Source organism: Dromiciops gliroides, chromosome 2 (genome assembly GCF_019393635.1).
Source record: "Dromiciops gliroides isolate mDroGli1 chromosome 2, mDroGli1.pri, whole genome shotgun sequence".
NCBI classification, from domain to species: domain Eukaryota; kingdom Metazoa; phylum Chordata; class Mammalia; order Microbiotheria; family Microbiotheriidae; genus Dromiciops; species Dromiciops gliroides.
Genome location: NC_057862.1, coordinates 537,413,030 through 537,433,537, shown reverse-complemented (window position 1 = coordinate 537,433,537; position 20,508 = coordinate 537,413,030). Strand labels below are relative to the sequence as shown.

The window sequence follows — 20,508 nt, the reverse complement described above, 5'->3', positions numbered from 1 at the left end:
AATATAACTTTTTAAAAATCTTTATACACACACACACATATATATACATACATATATACATATATATATATATAACCTATATCAGATTACCTGCTGTCTAGGGAAGGGGGGGAAGGGAGGGGAGGGAGGGAGAAAAATTTGAAATTGGTAATCTTATATAAACAAATGTTGAAAACTATCTCTACATGTAACTGGAAAATAATACAATACTTAAAAAAATACTTAAAAAAAAATCTTAAGCTAGATAGCTTGTAGTTATCTCTAACTCAACATATCCCAAAACAGAATTCATTATCCTTCTGACTTCTAAATGTCTTTATCACAATCAAAGACCACCACCATGCTTCCGGTCACCAAGGCTCCCAATCTTTGTGTCATGCTTGACTGCTCACTCTTACTTAGCCCACACAGTCAGCCCCTGTAAATACTTAGCAAATCTATCTTCACAACATGCCCTTGTCTCTCCACTCACACAGCAATCACTGTTGTTCAGGCCCTCCTCACCTCTAGCCTGGAATATTTCATTCATCTTCTAGCCCTTCTCCCTCCCTTATCCCCAGTTCATTCCAATCCCACCTCCACCAAGCTGCCAAGGTGATGTTCATAATACATACAATGACCATGTCATCCCCCTGAGCACTAGTGGCTCCCTGTGACCTCCAGGATCGGATATATACAACTCTGTTTAGCATTTAAAGCTCTTCATGGAGAGAGAGAGAGAGAAAAGAAGAAGAAGAAGAAGAAGAAGAAGAAGAAGAAGAAGAAGAAGAAGAAGAAGAAGAAGAAGAAGGAGGAGGAGGAGGAGGAGGAGGAGGAGGAGGAGGAGGAGGAGGAGGAGGAGGAGGAGGAGGAGGAGGAGAAGAAGAAGAAGAAGAAGAAGAAGAAGAGGAAGAAGAGGAGGAGGAAGAAGGAGAAGAAGGAGAAGGAGAAGAAGAAGGAAAAGGAGAAGAAGGAGAAGAAGGAGAAGAAGAAGGAGGAGAAGAAGGAGAAGAAGAAGAAGAAGAGGAAGTAGATATCAATATCTCAATCATCTATATATCTAAGACTATATCTATAGTAGGTGGAAGGTGATAGATACAGACACAGATATGGGTAGGGATATATCTTGTATATACAGTTAACCTTTCCATATTAAGACTTTCCCCATCATGGTTGCGATATATCGTGAGGAGGCATAAAAAATTAAATGGGGATTTGGGGGGAGTTTTGCAGAAGCCACAGACAACACAGAAAAAGTTTAGAAACTCTGAAATGCATAAAAATAAGTATACTACTGTATGATAAACATATTTATTCTTTTTTTTTTTTGCAGGGCAATGAGGGTTAAGTGACTTGCCCAAGGTCACACAGCTAGTAAGTATCAAGTGTCTGAAGCCGGGTTTGAACTCAGGTACTCCTGAATCCAGGGCCGGTGCTTTATCCACTGTGCCACCTAGCTGACCTCATACATATTTATTCTTTAATACCATAATAATTCAGACTTCTTCTCTGGTACAAAGGGAAGGCCAAAAAATTTTACATGATTTTCCAGATCAAGGGAGCTTGATGAAGGTTCAAATGATGGTCAGAATTTTTTAGTAATAAAGTATGTTTACTAGCTGTGTGACCCTGGGAAAGTCACTTAACCCTCATTGCCCCCCACAAAAAAGTATGTTTAATTAAGGTATGTACATTTTTTAGCCATAGTAGTATTGCAGACTAGATACTACAGTATAGTGAAAATATAACTTTTATGTTGTACTGGGAAACATTCCCCCCCCCACACACACACACACACACAACTTGTGGAAGGGATAGCTGTACTTCTTTGTATGATATCTTCATTAGAGTATGCATTCTTTGAGGGCTGGAGCTTTTTTGCCTGGCTTTGTATCTCTAGCATGAATACAATGCCTGGCATAGTAAACATTTAATAAATGTTCATTGACTGACTGAAAAAAACAACAACATATTAACACACATTCCCAAGGATACTGATATAACTTTGCAGGACCTCAGCTAGCTTCATAAATGATGGTGAATATCTTCACGCAATGCTTGGCCCATACAAGCATACCTTTTTTTTTTTCATTGTGCTTTGCTTTATTGTGCTTCGCAGACATTGCACTTTTTTTTATCAATTGAAGATTTATGACAATCTTGCATCAAGCAAGTCTCTTGATGCCATTTTTCCTTCAGCATGTGCTTACATGGTATTTCTGTATTACATTTTGTTAATTCTCTTAAAATTTCAAACTTTTTCATGATTATTATGTCATGGTGATCTGTGAACAGTGATCTTTGATGTTACTATTGTAATTGTTTGGAGGAGCCACTAACCACACCATATAAGATGGTGAACTTAATAAATGTTTAGTGTTTTCTGACTGCTTCACCAACTGTTCTCCATTTCTCTCCTTCTCCTCAGACCTCCCTATTCTCTGAGACACAATATTGAAATAAGGCCAATTAATAGCCTCATAAGTATCCAAGTGAAAGGAAGAGTTGATCTATGTGTCAAACTTTATTATTGTCTTATTTTAAGAAACTGCCACGGCCACCCCAACCTTCTGCAACCACTGCCTTGATCAGTTGGCAGCCATCAACATCAAGGTGAGACCCCTCCACCAACAAAAAGATTATGATTCTCTGAAGGCTCAAGATGATGGTCAGCATTTTTTAGCAATAAAGTATAAGGTATATACATTGGGGTTTTTTAGGCACAATACTATTGCAGACTCAATAGATTGCAGTATAGTAAAAATATAACTTTTATATTGTACTGGAAAACCAAAAGATTCATGTCACTTGCTTTATTGTGATATTTGCTTTGTGGCTGTGGTCTAGAACCGAACCCGCAATATCTCCAAGGTATTCTGTATATCTAAGGTATTAGATATAACTTTTTTTTTTTTTGGTGAGGCAATTGGGGTTAAGTGACTTGCCCAGGGTCACACAGCTAGTAAGTGTTAAGTGTCTGAGGCCAGATTTGAACTCAGGTACTCCTGACTCCAGGGCTGACACTCTATCCACTGCGCCACCTGGCTGCCCCTAGATATAACTTTTTTAAAAAATTTAAAATCCATCAACCAATCAGTTCTTCAGTCCTCCTCCTAAGAACCATCACGATGACAAAAAGTGTGCTGGCACTGGCTCCAATGGCTTCAGGAGAGCCAATTGTAAATTTTTAGTGTGAGCATTTCTTTACATCTCAGAAATAGCAAATGCTACAAATCAGGGGTTAATTTATTGTTTTGTTGATGATGTAAATAATGCAGATTAAACACAAAACTGTATCCTGCAAATGCCCCACCCCAAGCCGATTTTTAAATATTTACCAGAACGTCCTAGACCATAAACACAAAAAAGGAATAAATAAAAGGAAACAGAAATAGACTAAGCTTTAATATATTATTTCATTTAATTTAGACACTGAAAATTCAGTTCAATTTAAAGAACATTTATTAAGTACCTACTATGGGAATGGTTTTGTGTTGGGACATGGGATAAAAAGCAGAAACAAAATGCTGTCTTCTTAACTGAGTTGAAGTGGAGCCACCTAGTGTCAGAAAAGTAGTATTATATAAATCTAGGGTTTATGCTGAATTAGGAAAAACAAAATCAGCTTCCACTTGTAATGATTTCTGGAGTATTGATTTGTCTTCTTTCTCATTTGAGCAAATGGGGAAAATTAAGGGCCCACCGTATGAGATATTACATGGTTATGGGTATATATGGTAACTGGGAAAGACCACAGGAAGTCAAGGCCAGAGCCCACAAGGAAAGAGCAAACAGGAAGGAAGAGCAAGATGGTGATTGGGACTTTTTTGGCCATTCTAAATGAGGAAGATAATACCAAAATATTTTAAAGGCATTTCTTAAGCACTTACTTATGTGCCAAGCACTGTGCTACATGTTAGGAATACAAATAAAAAAGAGAAAATAGTCCCCCATCCACAAGGAATTTACATTCTAACAGGGGAAGACAACATAGATCAGAGGAGTTGTGGTCAGAGAGGGTTCACTTTTTTTTTTTGAGGGCAATGAGGGTTAAGTGACTTGCCCAGGGTCACACAGCTAGTTAAGTGTCAAGTGTCTGAGGATGGATTTGAACTCAGGTCCTCCTGAATCCAAGGCCAGTGCTTTATCCACTGCGCCACCTAGCTGCCCCAAGGGTTCACTTTGGATATGAAATTAAGGTGAATAGGGCCACAGGGGGAATAGGCTGGCACACTCCTACCAGGAACATTAGCAGAGTTGATTTGATCATGAGTCCAGAACTAGAGGAGCTATGTAGAGTGTAGCAAGTGGTTGTCAAGATAGTTAAAAAAGATAGCCAGGGGGGAAAAAAAAAAAACAGATCATAAAGTTGAGAGCGTTGGACTACAGACAGGGGTTTGTAGCTGAGAAATCAGCAAAGGCCACAAAATTAGGACTTGATTTATTGTTTTGTTGACTGTCTAGACCAGAACATGATGGTTCATAATGTTAATAAAATGTTAATAAAACTTACAATTAAGCCCTGACCACATTTTTAAAACATTTACCAGCATACCTCTGACAATAGGGTTCTATGGAGGACTATTTTGAATGTCCTGAGAAATCAGAGACTCCTTAAATTCGTGCTAAGGAATTATAAGCAGTGTCTACAGAAAAAAGTCACCAGTTCCACATCACTTTTTGCAGCAGGAAACCCGTCTAGAAGAAATGAAGTAGACAGGGTTCGTGAAGAACTTCTTCCGGAGGAGCCCACAGACTTGGAGCTGTGACTATTTCCAGACATTTCTGAAATTTATGCCTGCTCATTCTGTGATTTCTATTCTGTTTTTCTCTGTTTAATCAAACTTGCCTCTGACATTGTAAAGTGTGTACTTGAGAGCAGAACTTTGGTCTCAGTGTACTTGCAAGGTACCACATATATACGCTTGCCCAGGTTTCCAGGGCAACAGCTATAAGTCACGAGAATAAGAAAACCCCCTGCAATCCATAAACTTGGGTCCTAATATCACTAGGGAATCAATATCACATTAAACAAGGTGAACAAACCTGCTGGTTTTGAGTGCAGCATGAAGGTCAAGAGATGCCCAGAAAAAGAGAGGTTTCTAATGACATTTGTTGCAAAAGTGGAGACCATCTGCAACAAATGCAACTGTACTGTCCCACACATTCACTGCACAACTATTCGATCATCTACTAACCAGGGTGCAGAGACCCCTTTTACTTTCCAGTCCCACACTAGTGTTCTGTGGCTAGTGGTTAGACCAATGAGCTTGCAGTGCTAAAATGTAGGCAAAGATCAACCGAGAACTTAAAGTAGTTAGTTATATAGCCATCCAGGTGGCTAACCTGTATCTAGCTGGTACTCTTTTTTTTTTTTTTGCAGGGCAATGTGACTTGCCCCGGGTCACACAGCTAGTAATTGTCAAGTGTCTGAAGCCGGATCTGAACTCAGGTCTTCCTGAATCCAGGGCTGGTGCTTTATCCACTGTGCCACCTAGCTGCCCCTAGCTGGTACTCTTAATTCCAATGTGAGCTTGAATCCCAGAGCTGCCACTTTCTACCCATGGGAAACTGGATAATTCCTTTCTGAACCCCAGAATCCTCATCTGTTAAATGAGAGGGTTGGCCTGGAGGACCTCTACAAGTCCCTCCCAGTTCTACATCTATGATCCTAAGAGACTTTGGATGCTTTGATTGCTCTGTGAAACTAATAGCTAGCATTCTGTTGCTCAGTTGTTTCAGTTGTGTCCATGACCCCATTTGGGGGTTTTCTTGGCAAAGATCCTGGAGTGGTTTGTCATTTCCTTCTTCAGCTCATTTTACAGAGGAGGAAACTGAAGCAAACAGGGTGAAGTGACTTTCACATTTCATTTTTCAACAGCTCTAATGGTTAGGAAATTTTTCCCGCTATTGGTTCCTTGAACCAATCTTCATATGTAATGGACTCAAGGCCCTTCAACATCCTGACTGTCATCTTCCAGAACTGTGCAGTCTGTTATAATGGGTTTAGAGAACTTAGCACAATACTTCAGGTGAAGTTTGATGAAGGCAGAGTGCAGGGGGTTATGTTGACTCATCCATAAAACATGTGGGGTTTGAGAGCAGAAACTACCTTGCTCTTCTATTTGTATTCCTAGAACTTAGAACAATGCTTTAGACATAGCATTTATATGATTGTTCATTCATTCATTCATTCACTCATTTCTAAAAGCTACATCTCTCTTAATAAAGCCCAAGATCCTATTACCTTGACTTGGCTGCCATATTATACTAATTCATATTGAGATCATAATCACCAAACTGCCTGGATCTTTTTCAGTCAAATTGCTTGTCTAAACTAGTCTTTCTCCCTCTTATACTCGTGAAGTTGATTTTTTTTTTGTAACTACAGGCAAGCCTGTTACATTTATCAGTATTGAATGTCATCTTATTAGATTCAGCCCAATACTCTAGCCTGTCAAAATCCTTTTGGATCATGACTCTGTTATCCAATGTATTTGCTATTCCTCCCAGAGTTGTGTCAGCTATGAATGTGATGAGCATATTATCTATGCCTTTATACAAGTCGCTGATTTTTCAGTCATGTTTCAGTTGTGTCCAACTCTTTATGACCTCATTTGGGGTTTTCTTGGCAAAGATACTGGAGTGATTTGCCATTTCCTTCTCCAGACCATTAACAATTACCCATTGAATGAGTCTGGCCATCCAACTTATTATAAATCCATCTGATTATTTTAAAGTCTAATCCAGAGGTTTTCAAAGTATGGTCTGAGGAATCCCAAGAGTCCTTGAGAGTCTTTCAGAGAGACTCTGGGGTACAAACTATTTTTATGATATAAAATTTTAGCCTAATTCATATTTCTCCATTTTCTCCACAAGAATATCATGAGATACTATATCAAAAGCTTTGCTAAAAACTAGGGAAACTACGTCCACAACATTCCCCCCTTTTTTTTATTAGCATAGTAACCCTGTCAAAAACAAAAATGAGGTTAGTTATAATGAAGCCATGCTGGCTCTTTGTAATCATTTCTTTCCTTTCTACATGTTCACTGTTGTTGATTTTTTCTAAAGAAGACTGTCTCTCTATCTTAATCTATGGACTTGATCCCAGTACTGGTTGGCAAGGGAACTTTAGCCTGATCTGTGTTTCTAACCTCAGCTGGTTTGCCCTTCCTTAGGAGACCTGGTAGCCCCACAACTCCTGGATACTAACTGTATTGTCACAAAATTTAATACAGTATACCTAGTATACTCCACTGTACGTTGGAACTCCTGAGTCCAAGAAATCACCAGCCTCATTCTCCCCAGCAGCTAGAGAGTGCAACCACATCTAAACTTCTAGAACTTTCCAAGAAATCCAAGTTTAGCTCACTGTCCTATAGTTCATAGAGACTCTTCCCTTGCTTGAAAATCAGTACAAAATTTGCCCTTCTCCAGTATTAATGCGCCTCTCCTATTTTCCATATTCTTTCACATATCACTGACAGTGACTCAACAATTATATTTGCCAGTCCTAGTAAGACCCAGGAATAGAATTTGGCCGGGCCAGGTGACCTGAATTTATTAAGGGCAAATCCTTACTATCTCTCCTAATTTATCTTGTCTATCAACTCCTGGTTAGTTATTTTCGTTCTGTCATTTCCAATGTAAAAGTCATTCTCCCTTCCAAATAAAATAGCAACAAAGGAAGAGCCAAAGATGACACTGTCCTCTCTTTATTGTCAGTTGCCATTGTCCCATCTACTCCAATCCCTTTTCTGCCAATATTGCTTTATAAAAGCTCTTTCAGTTGAAAAGTAACCTTTGAATTCTGGATTTCATACTTACTACCAGAGTAACACTGAGTTGGTCACTTAGTCTTTCTAGGTTTGAGCTTCCTCATTTGTAAAAGGAGTTAATTGGGGGCGGCTAGGTGGTGCACTGGATAAAGCACCGGCCCTGGATTCAGGAGTACCTGAGTTCAAATCTGGCTTCAGACACTTGACACTTACTAGCTGTGTGACCCTGGGCAAGTCACATAACCCCCATTGCCCCGCCAAAAAAAAAAAAAAAAAGGAGTTAATTGGACGAGATGTCCATTTAAGCTCATCCTATGAATGTGGTCTGGATTACATGAAATAGTTAAAAGCAATTATTAGACTCTCAGATAGTACATAACTGCCTACAATACAAATCAACCTAAATAAAGTTTATTTAAATAAAAAAATGCTGAAGCGAATATATTTTCCAAGGTTTCTGAGTCCAACTAAGCTTACGTTCAGAATCAAAGGGGAAATCGTCTCTGTATATAAATTTGTAATGAGAAGACCTGGGTTCAAATCTCAGCTTGGCTTCATAATATCTGTGTGGCCCTGGATTGGTCATTTCGCTGCCCTTGAACTTGCTACTCTTTTGACCTGGCATTACAGTCTGGATAGTATCTGGGATTAGGAAGTGTTCTTCTAATTCTTTTTAATTTCTCCCATATTTTGACAAATTTATCCTCCCTAATAAATTTAACCACTAATTTTACTTATCCAATTTCTTCCCCCTCCAAATCCCTTAAATGATTTTCTTCTCATTTGGCTTAAGCCCTTCTCCTACAACCTTCTTCCATGAAAACCCAATTTCTTAAATTCAAGTTATTGAGGGGCAGCTAGGTGGCGCAGTAGATAGAGCACCAGCCCTGGAGTCAGGAGTACCTGGGTTCAAATCCAGCCTCAGACACTTAACACTTACTAGCTGTGTGACTCTGGGCAAGTCACTTAACCCCAATTGCCACACTAAAAAAATAAATAAATAAAAAATAAAAAATTCAAGTTATTGAATATAAGTTAAGCTTTCCTTGATAAGCAAGATACAAAAAAGCACAGAGCTATGGGATTCAAGAGAACTGGGTCCTAGCTCTAGCTGGTTAGCTTTGTTACCTTGGAAAATCCATTTTTCCTCTTTCAACCTCAGTTTTCCTATCTATAAAATGAAGGAGCTAGACTAGATAAAATGTAAGGGCCCTTCCAACTCTCACATGATTCTATATTACATCAAGTCTGATAAAACGTGTGCTGATTAACTGATCAACTTAGCATAATACACGGCAAACAGGGTAGTAAATGTTCAATTGATGCTTGTTGCCTTCCTTCCTTTCTCATTCGATCTCTTCTGTACTAACATTGCACATTACGAATAATAACCTGGTTCAAAATTTAAGTCAATAAAGTAACATTTCCAGGCATGAAGATGGCAAAAAATATTCCCAGACACTAACCCTGTTTCCTTAGGGGTGAGCTCTGGTAACCTGATAGCTTTCCCGGTGGTTGATGTGCTCTTAGGTGGGCAGACTGATGCCTTAGGGGCTTGTCAAGATCCAAACACACCCCAACCCACAAACACACATGCTTCCATAACAGAGGTGTTCAATGGCTGATGTGCCTTTAGCAAAGCATTAATACCTATTTCTTTCTCTCTCATTCTCTCTGACACACACAAACACACACACAATCTCTCACTTCATCACTAGCTACTTTTTTCTACATTGTTACAAGGTTTCACAGTCTCTGTCATTACTTCTAATCTCCAGTAACCCCCCCACCCCCCGCAAGGTTCACTACTCTCTCTTCTCTTTACTAATTAATCTTCTTTCCTGTCTTTTCTCACACACTAGTCTTAATATAGGAAAAACAGGCCTTTTGTAAACAAAGCCAGAGAAACAGCAAATTTTCCTTCTACGGTGCATCAGGTGTCATGGAATACTACTGTACTGTAGGAAATTATAATTAGGAAGAACTGAGAGAAAGAAGCAGGGCAGACTTACATAAGGAAAACCAATAAAACAATATACATGTTTACAATAACACAATTGGAAAGAATAAGAAAAAATTATTGAATGCCATGTGGTTATAATAAATAACTTTGGCAGAAGAAGAGATGGGAAAAAAAATGCCCCTCCCTCCCTGCATTGTAGAGATGGGAACCTATGCTTGTGAAAGCCTGTGTATACTGCTGGGCTCAGCTAGTATGCAGATCAGTTTTTCTGAAACACGTTTGGTCCTTTCTTTTATAATTTTTGTATTCTTTTGTACTATTTTGCATTGTATTACCAATATAATATTTGTCTTGGTAAGGGAGGCAATGGGATATATTTGAAAAGAAAGATGACATCAAAACAAAAGATATCAATAATTTTATATAATGTTGTGAAAAGAGCAGAAGGCAATTCAGTAAGGTTAGGGAATAAGGACAAAGGACTATTCCTTCTGACTACCATCCTTAGTCACCCAAAAAAGGCCTGAATCCTGAAGGACACAAGAAATCTGCTCACAGAGATATTTTTGTCCTGTGCAGCTGTTCAAGTGCATAGTTAAAAGTGCAAACACCACCACCAAATTATGTGATGTACACAAATACTGCTTCATACAATGTATGAAATTGAACTTCCAGTTGTTGGGGCAGCTAGGTGGCACAGTGGATAAAGCACCAGCCTTGGATTCAGGAGTACCTGATTTCAAATGTGGCCTCATACACTTGACACTAGCTGTGTGACCCTGGGAAAGTCACTTAACCCTCATTGCCCCACCAAAAAAAAAAAATACTGCCAGTTGTTTAAAAAGTGTTTTGTGGCCAGAGGAGTTGTTCATTGATGTATGGCTGCAGAAGGAAATACACAGAAAGCTCTCTTAGCAGGAAAACAAAAATATATGCCTACATGAAAAGAAATGAAGGAGGGGGAGACAGAAGACAGAGAGAAAGAGAGGGAGAGGGAGAGAGAGAAGGGGGTAGAGAAAGGAAGAAAAGGGAGAGAGCAAGAGGGAAAGGGGGGGAGAGGGAGGGAGAGGGGGAAGAGAGAGAAAGAGAGAGAGAGAGAGAGAGAGAGAGAGAGAGAGAGAGAGAGAGAGAGACTGAGACTTCTGTGGGATAATATCCCCACCTGGTGTTGTTTTTGAATATTACTATTGAAAACTTCTCCAGCTACATATGGCATTTTTATCCATTACTGACATAAATAAGGATGCTATCTCTTAGTATTGGGGGGATTAAATGAAATTCATTTAATGACCAGGCTACCCATCCCTATTTCCACAGTCTGGAAGTCATTTATTTAATTTAGCCCCTGAACTTCTTACATGTTTAAAAAGAAGAAAACAGAAGAACTTGATGTAAATTTCTTTCTAAAGTTCATTAAATTTATTGTGCCCCAAATATGACTAAAAAAAAAAAAAAAGGAAAATGTTGGATGTTGATGGGGATGTGGGAAAACTGGGACACTAATTCATTGTTAGTGGAGTCGTGAACTGATTCAACCATTCTGTAGAACAATTTGGAACTATGCCCAAAGGGTTATAAAACTGGGCATACCCTTGGATCCAGCAATACCACTCCTAGGTTTATATCCTAAAGACACCCCTCCCCCAAAGAAAAAGACCTATTTGTACAAAAATACTTAAAGCAGCTCTTTTTGTGGTACCTAAGAATTGGAAATCAAAGGGATGTCCTTCAATTGGGGAATGGCTAAACAAACTGTGGTATATATGACTGTAATGGAATATTTGTGTCCTATAAGAAATGACAAGCAGCATGATTTCAGAAAAGGCTGGAAAGAATTATATGAACTATATAGTGAAGTGAGCAGAACCAGGAAAACAATGTGCACAGTGACAGCAATATTGTTTGATGAAGAATTGTCAATCAGCAACACAATGATCCAAGACAATCCCAAAGGAATAATGATGAAGCCTACTATCCACCTCCAAAGAAAGAACCGATACTGACTGAACATGCTATTTTTCACTTTCTTTCTTTCATTTTTTTTCTTTCAGTTTTCTTATACAAAATGACTCATATGGTAATGTTTTACATAACTGAACGTGTATAACCTATATCTGATTGTTTACCAGCTCAGGGACAGGGGAGGGGAAAGAGGGAAGGAGGGAAGAATGGATAGAATTTGAGACTCAAAACTTTAAATAAAAATGTTTATTAAAAAAAGTATTGCCCCTTAGATAAAATACAAAGTCCTCAGCCCAACATTTAAATCCCTTTACAATCTGACTCCACAAGCTTTTCGAATATACTACTCTTCTTCTCTCACTCTCCATTCTAATTAAATTGGCTGCCAGCTCCCTCACTTAATATTCCATGTCCCATCTCCATGAATGAAATCCATCCCCAGGAAAGTATTCCTTCAATTTGTAGAATCCTGCTTCACATACTTACTAGCTGGTGGTCCTGTGCTAATCCTTTCCCTCCCAATCTCAGTTTCCTTATCTGTAAAATGGAGATAATACAATAACAGCACTCACCTCCCAGGGTTGTAGTGAGGATCAAAGGAGGTAAGATATGTAAAATGATTTACAAAACTTAAAGTGGGGTATAAATGCTACTTATTATCAACCCTAGCTTCCTTCAAGGCATAACGCAGATGTCACCTCCTTAAAGGTCTTTTCTGATTCCCCTCAGTTATTAGCACTCTCTTCTTCTCAAATATAACTGGACTATTTCAATAGCCTCATAACTGGTCACTCTGCTTCAAGTTTCTTTCCTCTCCAAAACAGAATTTTTTGGAAAATAGTAAATAGAAAAATTTAAATAACTTATCCAGAGTCACAGAGAGACTACAGGTCTGTGGCAAGATTGAACTCAAGTCTTCCTGACTTCAGATCAAGGATTCTATTCTATTTTTTCTCATCATCCACACAGCTGGCAAACTGATTTTCCTAAAGTTCAGGTCTACACTTATAACTAACCTACTCAATAACCTTCCATGTGTCCCTACTGCCACCAAGATAGAATTTAAAACTCCTCTGTTTAACTTAAAACCCTTCACAACCTGATCCCCAACCTACCTTTTCAACTTCCCTTCACTAATATTAGTCCCCTGTCTTTTATAGTCTAACCAAACTGGATTGCTTGCTATTTCTCACCCTTTGATACTCCATCTCCCCCAATCCTGCCTTCATGCTGGCTGTCTTTCGGGAAGAGAATGCAATTCTTCCTTACCTCTGCCTCTTAGAATCCCTATTTTCCTTCAAAACTCAGCTCAAGCACCACCATCTATCTACATTAAGTCTTTCCTGGTCCCTTCAACCACTAGTGCCCCCACACCAAAAATACCATATGCATGTGTATGTATATACTTTCCCTATATACTTCTGTGCGTGTGTATTGTATCTCACAATAAAACTGAAGTGACTTTGTCATTTTTGCCTTCATGTCCCCAGCCCCTAGCACAACCCCGCCCCCCATAGTGGATGCTTAATAAATGGTTGGACTGATGACAAATAGTAGATACTTAATGTTTATTAAACTGAAATACTTCCAAGTGATCTGATATTTCATCTGTATGGGTCGGTACTCTCCTTCACCAATGCCAATGGCAATTCTTTTATAACTTAGCACATGCTCTTTGAAAGTTGCTATGGCCAAAAACTTAGTCACCCTGAGGCCAATTTGGTGATGAGCCTCTCCAAACTTCGTCTGGTCTTTGGACAACAAACATACTGGGTGTGCATTTTATTGGCATGGGAGGTCCAGCCAGAGTTTGAGCTTGGCTGGCACAGCCTATGAGTGCCTGGAGTGGCTCCACGCCTTGATGAGGGATCAAAGGGGTGCTTTGGTGGAGGTTAATTAAATACCTCCCAGAAAAACTGTTAAAGACCTTCATTCATCAGAAACTGAAAACAGAGCAGGCAAAACTGTATTCAAGGAGAAACTGACCAGACTTTTAATTTCCCCAATGGAATAAAAAGTGTCTTAAATGAAGACAAGTAAATTAGATGACTAAAACCACATTTATTGCCATAATCAAAGGTACATATAGCACTGGCCCTAACCAATAGATAGATAGAGAGATAGATATTTTTAATCCATGCTTTCAAAAAATCATGATTAAGTTATCTTCAAGAAGATTTAAGTTTGTCAGTCCTCAAAGACTTCAGTTTAATACCCCAAGTAATAACCAAAGTATACTACCTCTCTGTAAGCTCTAGGAGAATACAGAAGTTTCCATCTAGAGAGGAAAAGCAGCAGAAGGGAGGGGAAAGAATGCTGAACTAAAAACTAGAAGAAAGTATGCCTTTGAGTCTAACTTTTGTGTCTACAAGCTACATTACTCAGGGTAAGTCATTTTACTAATTGCTCCAATGAAAGGATTAGTCTAAATTATCTCTAAGGGCTCTTCTAATTCAAAAGGTCTATGAACAAAGTGATATGTCTGGAGACAAACCTACAGGAGTCAGAATATATTATTTTATACATAATATCCATTCATATATAGAAAAATATGTCTTGTGAGTGTGTGTGTGTGTGTGTGTGTGTGTGTGTGTTGTGGTTCAGTTGTTTCAGTCAAGTCTGATTCTTTGTAACCCCATTTGGGATTTTCTTAGGAAAAATACTAGAGTGGTTTGCCATTTCCTTTTCCAGCTCATTTTACAGATGAGGAAACTGAGGCAGATAGCTGTTGAAAGAATTAGCAGGGTTCATCTATGTTAAGTGGAGAAAGAAGAACTTTTAGAATTATTTCTTTTAAAGTTAGTTTCCCCCATAAACAATTCTAAAAACTCTTCTCTGCTCATATGTCTCAGACTTCCAAGGTCTTTGGATGTTGTCGCCTTCAGAAAAGGAGAGTGTCAAGCACAGTAATACATGCCTATGATCCTTGCTACTAAAGAGGCTGAGGCTGGCAGATTTCTTGAGCTCAGGAGTTATAAGCTGCCATGGGCTATGTAAACCACATGTCTATAACAAGTCTAGCATCAATATGGGGAGCCCTCAGGTAGCACAGGGCCCAGTGAGGCTGCCTTAAGGATAAGCAGTTCAGCACAGAGCTATCAAATCTGCACTGACCAGTAATTTGATTGGGCTTGTGAGCAGTCCCTGTACTTCTAACCTGGGTGAGATAGGGAGACCCAGTGGAAAGGGAAGGGAAGAAGAAAGGGAAGAAAGGAGGGAAAGAAGGAAAGGAGGAGAAGGGATAGTCCAAAGTCACATAACATGGTGTATCTATATTCAGTATGTGCATCGCAAAGACCTGGGTTCAAGATTAGCCTCTTACATGGACTAACAATGTGACCCTGGATAAGTCACTTGCTCTCTTGGTGGCCCTGGCAACTCTCTAAGGCTATAATTCATAAATGTGGTACCAATTTGCATTAGCAGAGAGTTCCCTCACTGGGAATTTCCTGCAACAATAAATTCACATAACCAGACCCCTCCCCCAAATGTACTCTAATACATATTGCTAGGAGAGAAAACATTACAAGATTTTAAATAACAGCTTCAAATACCCTTTGAGTCATAAGCAGCACTCCATCAGACTGCTAACAAAAAAACATTTGGGAGAGAAATGGGTCCAGAGATGGTCTGACTGTTCTAACCACCATATGGTAGTAAAACGACTTGTCAAAATCCATAAAAGAAGGTTGTTTGGTATGTAAACACCTCCTCTCTAGGAGACAGCATTTAAGGCTTTTCATAGGATAACAAATTCAGAGTTGGAAGGGACCTTAGAGGTCATTAAGTCTAGCCCTGAACTGATGCCCAGAAAAATTTAAATAACTTATCCAGAGTCACAAAGAGACTAAGAGTCTGTGGCAAGATTGAACTCAAGTCTTCCTGACTTCAGATCCAGGATTCTATCTACACACCATGCTGCTTCACAAATCACTCATTTGGATGAAAAACATTTCATAAACTGAGTGATTTCCATTTGAGAAAAAATATAGTATACTGGTGGGGGGGCAAAAGGTAGAAAGAGACTAAGACTTGAAATCAAAAGGCATAGGTCCAATCCCCGACAATCTCTGACTTCCTAGCATTAGAATGACCTTGGGCAAACTACTCAACCTCCACCTAAGCTTCAGTCTCCTCAACTGTAAAGTAGGGGAAATGATACTGTCCTGCCCATTTCAGAGCATTGTGAAGATGTGCTTTCAAAAGTGCTGTGATTATTCCTTCCCATGGGCCTTTTGAAAAGTTCAATCTAATTTAGTAGCTTACCTTTTAGGCATGAGCTACATCTTGTGCAGCCATATCGTCAATATAAGCAAAAGGCTTCCTGAGAACTATGAAGTCTAACAGAAGAATGGCAGGCCTCAAGAAACTGGCTGTGACTTAATCCAATCCAAGTGGTACCTTTACAGACATTTGTTCTATAGCATCCTTGAGCAAAGGACATCCTCTGTTTGAAGACCTCCAGCGATCAGGGAAACCACGAAACAGCCCATCCCACTTTAGAACAACATTTAATAAGGTGAAATTTGCCACCTAAACGTTTACCCATCACTCCTAGTTCTTCCCTCTTTGACCAAAAAGAACAAGAGTAATCCCTTTTCCCATGAAACAGCTATTCAAATCCATGAAGTTGGCTATCACCCCCACATCCAAGAAAACCCCTTAATCTAATTCTATTCTTCAAGCTAAAGGTCCCCAGTTCCTTCAACTGATCCACATATGGTACAGTCTCCTGTATGCTCCTGTATGCTTCTGTCCCCTTGCCATCCTGGCTGACCTTCTCCACACCTGTTACGGTCTATAAATGTGCCTCCTAGGACCCAGGACCAAATATAGTACTCCAGATACAGTGTGAGCAGGTCAAAGGATAGCAGAAATGCCAGGCCCTCTTTTGCTGGACTCTGCGTCTCTCACGAATGCAGCATAAGATCACGTTCACTTTGGGGCTGCCACACCCCTCTCCCAGTGACTCACGATAGATACACTTGCAGCACACTAAAATAACCAGTGCATTTTCACACAACCTGTCATCCTCCATCTTTGTCCTTGTGTGGTTGGTTTGGTGCTAGTGTTTTGTTTTGTTTTTTAACCCAAGCTTAGAATTTTACATTTATACCAGTTCAATTTTGTTATTCCATTTTGTCTCATCATTCAGTTATTATTCAGTGTTTGCCACATTCCAGGCACTGTGTGAGGCACTGAGGACACAAGTGTAAAGAATAAAAAAGAATTCTCAAAGAGCTTACATTCTCATAGGAGAGATAAAAGGTGTCTGTGTGTATGTACATATATGTATATGTACACATGCATACACATACACACACACATATATGTGTACATACAGAATAAATATAAAGCAAATAAATACAAATAAATACCAGGTAGTTAAATACCAGAGATTTAAGGAATGAGGGCACTAGCAGTGGGGGCAGGGGGAGATAGGGAAAGGGGAAGGGAATAAGCATTTATTAAGCACCTACTATGAGCCAGGCACTATGTTACTCGTTTTACAAATATTATCTCCTTAGCTCTTCACAACAACCCTGTGAGGCAGGTATTATTATTATCCCCATTTTATAGTTGAAGAAACTGAGGCAGACAGCAGTTAAGTGACTTGTCCAGGGTCACACAGCTAGTGTCAGAGATCTGATTTGGACTTGGGTCTTCCTGACTCTAGGTCAAGAATGCTAACATTGTACCATCAAGCTGGATAAGATTCATATACAAAGTACTGTGTATGCAGTATCTTGAAGGAGGAAAGGGATGCTATGAAGTAGCAGTAAGGAGGGAATACATTCTAGGAATAGGAGTTGACCAGATGCAAAGGCATGAAGCTCTTTTTGTGGTGGCCAAGAATTGGAAATCAGAGGAATGCCCATCAATTGGGGAATAGCTAAACAAGCTGTGGTATATGATGATGATGGAATATTATTATGCTGTAAGAAATGACAAGCAGGATGATTTCAGAAAGGCCTGGAAAGACTTTTATGTACCTATGTATAGTGAAGTGAGCAGAACCAAGAGAACATTGTGTACAGTGACAGCAATATTGTTTGATGAAGAACTGTGAATGACAACAATTCTCGGCAATACAATCCAAGAATACCAAAGGATGAAACATACTACCCACCTCCAAAGAAAGAACTGATATTGATTGAACACAGACTGAAGCATGCTGTTTTCACTTTCTTTCATTTTTTCTTTTATTCAAGTTTTCTTATACAAAATGACTCATATGGTAATGTTCTTCATAACTGCATTGTATAACCTATATCTGATTGCTTACTGCCTCATGAAGGGAGGGAGGAATAAAATTTGCAACTCAAAACTTTAAATGAAAATGTTTATTATTTTTAAAAAATATGTAGACTTGAGTGCCATGTTTGAGGAATAGTAAGAAGGCCAATTTGTCTGGATCATTGAATACAGGAAGGAGAGTAAGGCACAGTGAGGCTGGGGCTCAGCTGCTAGGGGCTTTAAAAGCTAAACACAGGAGTTTCTTTTTTTTTTATCTTAGAGGCAACAGGGACCAAGCAGCTCACCAGGTAAAGGCATGACATGGTTAAATAGGTGCTTAAGGAAGATCTCCTCTTTTTGCAGCTATTTTGCAGACAGAATTGAGCCAGGAGAGACTTCAAGCAAGAAGGTCAATGAGGAAGCTGCTGAAATAATCTAGGCAAGAGTTGATCAAGACCTGACCTAAAAGGGTGGACCCTGACAGTCACTCAATGAGCTGGCCTCCCCTTGTAGCCCCAGGGCTTAGCACAATGCTTGGCACACAGTAGGTTCTTAATAAATCCTTATTACTTGATGTTACCTATTCCATCCCAGCTCTGGACGATCTTACATTTTGATAAGTATGCCATCTATACCTCTGTTCAAGGCACTAATAGAAATATGTTGGTTGGCACATGGCCAAGAACAGAATCTGAAAGCACTCGTTTGAACACACCCTTGAAACTGACATGAGTTCAATAACGGCAGCTCTTGCAGTCATTCAATCAGCTCAGAATCTTCTTCAGTGCACTGTCATCATCTATAATGTGGAAATATGTTCAGCTTCACTGTACTGTATGACCTCTATCAGATTGCTTTCTGTCTTGGGGAGGGGGAGAAGGAAGAGAGGGAGAGGAAAAAAACTTGGAACTAAGAATCTTATAGAAATTAAGGTTGAAAATGATCTTTACATGTAATTGGAAAAAAATAAAATACTATTAAAAACATTTTTTAAATGTACTGTCATCTAGCCTGTGCATCTGTATCACTGAAGGTCTTAAAGTGAAGGCTGGCTACCACTTTTCAGTAATGCAGTAGAAGGGATTCTCTTTGGGGACTGGCCATGAGGGATTAGACAAGGTTAACCCTGAGATCCCTTCCAACTGTAAGAGTTAATGAGTCTATATGTAAAATGACCGAGGCATCATTTGTGGGAATTACTTCCTTTGTCAATACTGTGAAAAGCCCCAGACTATGTACAGCTTCTAACTTTCTATTATACCTACTCAGAAACTTGGCATTTCATCAGTAAGCATTTATTAAGCGCCGACTATGTGCAACTAGGAAGCTCCATGGATAGAGCACCAGGCTTGGAGTCAGGAAGACCTGAGTTCGAATCTGACCCCAGACACTTACTAGCTGTGTGACCCTAGTCACGTCACTTAACCCTGTTTGACTCAGTTTACTCAACTGTAAAATAAGCTGAAGAAGGAAATAGCAAACCACTCTGGTATCTTTGCCAAGAAGACCCCAAATGGGGTCACAAAGAGTCAGACATAACTGAAAGGACTCAACAACAACAACAACAACATGTGAGATGTGCCTTTTCATCTTAAGCAGCAGGGATATAAAAAACAAAAGAACAGGGAAATGTAGCATGTGCGCATGCATGCACACACATACATACACACACACAGTATCCAGAAAGACAAGGTGGTCATCGGTATCAGATGCTGCAGAAAGGTCAACAAGTATTAGAATTAAGAAAAAGCCATTAGCTTTGGCCATTGGAAGAACGCAGCTTGGAGAGGACAGTTTCAGTTGAGTGCTAAGATCAGAAGCCAGATTGCTAAGAGCTGAGATGTGAAGGAAAGGAAGTAGAAGCAGTGAATGTAGTTGGGTTTTTTGTTGTTTTTTTAGGAGTTTGCTGCAGTGAGGGGCCAAGTTTAGATCAAAAAACAAATCTGTAGTGGACCCAGATGGATCAGTTGCGTGATTTCCTTCAGCTCTATTTAGCAGCATGTGAGTAGGAGTAAAAGCAAATGGGAAAAGTAATCCAGAGTTGGGGTTTGATGAGGCATGAGTGGCAGAAGTACAAGGAAGAGAGCTAGGGCATGCCCAGACTGTGTGTAGATAGGGTGCAATAGACGAGTGGGCATGGATCTGAGTAGATGGAGTAACTGGGAGGTAAGGGCGTTGGAAGAAGTATCAATAGTTATGTCGGAATTCCTCAGTATAACAGGAGCAGGGGAGAAGACAGAGAGCCAAGCTCTGTCCTGGTGAAAGCAGGGGGAATGACCTGGGGGCTGACAGAAAAACAGCCAGCATGACCTGACATAAGAATAAAACCACAGAGTACCCTCGTTAGCTAGTTATTCAAATATTCTAAGAAGTCACTCAGGATACAGACTTCATATTTTTTTGATGTGATCACTAATGTAATGTGAGAAAATGCCTTTTAGCTACTAATGACTTTTTGCAGAAAGTGAAATGTTTTTACCAAGCAACAGTGCCAAAAATCACTTGCATTATTAAGGAAAATGAGTATTATTGTGCTACTTTTTTCTGCTAATGTTCAGCAGAGTAAACATGTCATATGCAAAAATA

General features: G+C 39.4%; 1 protein-coding gene across 1 annotated transcript in view; it reads right to left on the bottom strand.

Moving 5' to 3' along the window:
- PSD3 (pleckstrin and Sec7 domain containing 3) overlaps positions 1-20,508 on the bottom strand; it is a 538,748-nt gene that overhangs the window by 397,184 nt on the left and 121,056 nt on the right.